The sequence below is a fragment of the Notamacropus eugenii genome, chromosome 2 (assembly GCF_028372415.1).
Source record: "Notamacropus eugenii isolate mMacEug1 chromosome 2, mMacEug1.pri_v2, whole genome shotgun sequence".
Classification (NCBI taxonomy): Eukaryota; Metazoa; Chordata; class Mammalia; order Diprotodontia; family Macropodidae; genus Notamacropus; species Notamacropus eugenii.
Genome location: NC_092873.1, coordinates 523,060,871 through 523,064,209, shown reverse-complemented (window position 1 = coordinate 523,064,209; position 3,339 = coordinate 523,060,871).

The following is a 3,339-nucleotide window of genomic DNA, read 5'->3' as shown; positions in this document are numbered from 1 at the left end:
GCTGCACTACTTTGGGTCTTCCCTGACAGACAGATTCTGTGCCCCAGAAAGCTCATTATTGAGATAATGTCATCATTCTGTAAAATCTCATCAGTCTTAGACCTCCACCCCTTTGCTACGTTCCACTTCTCTGATGGAAGAATGGGGTTATGCATTCCAAATCTTCATTTAAGGAGAGAACTCCAGCTCAGACATCTCATTTCTCTTCTGTTGTGCTACTTTGGGACTTCTCTGAATTCTCTACCATGCCCTTTCATTGGGTACCTCTCTCCACTTTCCCCTTTTTCAGCATTTTTATGTGTTTTACCCACCTACCCCCGTTACACTATAAGTTCCTTGAGGACAGGGAGGTATCTCAAAATACTCTCAAAGCTTAGTACAGTGCCTGGTTTATAGTAGGGTATCTAATAAACACTTATTTGACTAGCACTTCGTGCTTCCACAAAAACAAAGTAGTTTTTTGAAAGATCAATAAAATTGCTAGTGAAAATCAAAAACAAGAAGGGGAAAATCAGAATGGAAAGAGAGGAAGTAGTGATCAAAAACTTACACACAGTTTTATGGCAACAAACAATATTTGAATAAAATGGATGGATAGCTACAGCAATTTAAAATACCTGAATTGATTTAAAAAAAATCAACAAACTAGTTAACCTAATCAACTCCGTCTCAGAAAGAGAAATTGGATAAATGATAAATTCCATAGGAAAAGACACCAGTAAATCATAGACATTTATTTATTAAATACATTTTTCACTTTGTTAAATATTTCCTTATTACATGTTTAAAATTTTTTTAAATTTTGAGTTCCAAATTTTGTCCCTCACTACTGCCCCTCACCCACCCTTTGAAGAGAAAAGCAGTATGTTACTGATTATACATGTGAAGTCATGTAAAATGCATTTCCATATTAGCCATGTTGCAAAAGAAAACACACCCCCCAAAAATAATAAATTACAAAAAGCATGTTTCAGTGTAGACAATATTTAAGGAATAAGTAATCTCCATGCTATGTGAAGTCTTCAAAAATTGAGAGGGAAGAAACTTTATTTCATTGTGCTCAGAGGGGAAGAGCCCAGGGCATGCCTGGAGAAAAGGAATTGTTTGGCTATCAATTAAAAGTGAGTCACAGACAACCCTGCTTACCTGAACAACACCGCCAACACCAACTGCAAACCTTGGATGAAAGCAAACAGGCTTACCTGTCTAGAGGAGAACCATGCTGTAACCAAAATGACATCGAGCTACTTACTGATTGACGTTCTAATTTTGGTGAAAGACCATTTAAAAGGTGCAATGAAACGGATGACAGTTTGGGAAAAGGTTTATTTCTAAATTTTCTCCATATGCAGCTCTAGGCAGCTGGGTGGTACAGTGGATGGAGTCCTAGACCTGGAATCAGAAAGATGGGAGCTCAAATCTCTCAGACAGTTTACTAGTTCAGTAGCCTTGGGCAAGTCATTTAACCTGTATCTGCCTCATTTTCCTCTTCTATAAAAGGGCATAAGGGCACCCACTTTTCAATATTGTTGTTCAAGATTAGAAGGTGTAATATTTTGTATAGTACTTTGCACTGTAAAACTGCCATCTATTACTATGCTGCAGAAATATGATTCCATAAGAACAAAACATAGCGAAAACTTCAAAACACAACCCATCTGTAAATTGCCTTGAAAGTGGTTTAATTGTGACGGTGTTCTGCAGCAAAAGACAGTGTCTTTACTAAACAGAAAAGATGGTCTTAATAAAAGCTAATGATATAAGGACTGAGTTTACTGGCCAGTCTCACCCTCCCCTCACCTCCCCTCACCCCCATCTCAGTTACTAGCTGTGTGACCCTAAGTAAAACCTTTAATCTTTCCGAACATTGGCTTCCTCGGTTATGAAATAAGGATAATAATTACTGTGTCATACAAGGAATAAATGAGCTAATACATTGGGAAAAGTAATAATTGCTTAATGATGCTACTGTAGACAAAAGGTTTTCATTATGGTAGGAGTAATTTGACAATGAAAAACAGTACAATTCAGGGCATCTTGACCCAACATCCATGAACTTTTAAAAAATATATTGTTTTGATAACTATTTCCATATAATTGATTTCCTTTGTAATCTTATGCATTTTTAAAAATTCATTAAACATTATGTTTCTGAGAAAGGGTCCATAAGCTTCACCAAACTGCCAAAGGGTCTGTGGCCCCAAAAAAGGTGCCGCTAAAAAATCGCTGGTCCAGTTGCACATTTTCTGTCCATTCAAAAACTATTCATTGATGTTCAATCTGTGTTTTACTAGTAAAGAGTTATCCTTGGCATTCTTCAAATTGTCTGTTTGATGGCATGGCTGATCCATGCCTGGATTACTGGGGGAGTTGAAATGTGAAGAAATGGCATCATATCCTGATGTTTGCTTCTGTGTACGGGTCTGAACCTTGTCCTTGTAGATGCATGCACTTCAGAAGACAGAACAGACCCATCTCCTGCTTGAGTCTGTGGGCCTTCATCGTAGGGAATTCTGGGCCAGAGGCAGGATTGGAAATTTCACAGGTTACAGAGATTAGCTCATTTCAGGCAAAAGAGCCCTTCCAAGAGTCTTTAAGGTTCACTTGGTTCTCCCTCTTCAGCTTTAGAGACTTTCTTTTCAATGAAAACATCAGAAGTCAGTCACATTTGCTTGAAACCCCTAGGTAAGAAAATTGTCTCCCTAATCCTGCATTCATTAAATATTAGAAATTTGGCCTTTTGTTGGCCAAAGCAAAATTCCTTTAACTGGAAACATTTGGGTAATGAAACAGCAGATGATATATAGAATATGTGAGCAGATCGGCATAATTGGGAGTGGAATTTGGGGAAAGAACTTAGCGTTTCTTGGGACTTACCTCAGCCTGGGTCCTTCTCTCCAAGATGCCTGGGGAGCCAATGACTCTCTGACATCTCCCTGCTCTGTGACAATCCAGTCCTCCCTTTGCTCCAACCCCTCCAGTCCAGAGGCTCAGAATCTCTCTTTTCCCCCACAGCAGCTCCCTTTTATACAAATTTCTTAGAGTGTGACCCAGTCTAACGCAATGTCTGTCTCACACATTCTCTTCATACATAAGACTCATCCTCACAGGCTCTTCAATCAATAGGCATTGAATAAACTGACTGATAATTGCAAAAATGACTGGATGACTGCTTTAGGAATGTAATTTGCTTCCTCATTCTAAAAATGTTTCTGTCTGATGGGAATTGGAAGAGGAACCGTAAGGAAGGGAGTAAAGCAAAGCGGTAATGGACAGTGTCTTTCAAATAGTAGATTTTTAATAATTTTTTTACATTGAATTAAATAGAATGTGATCATC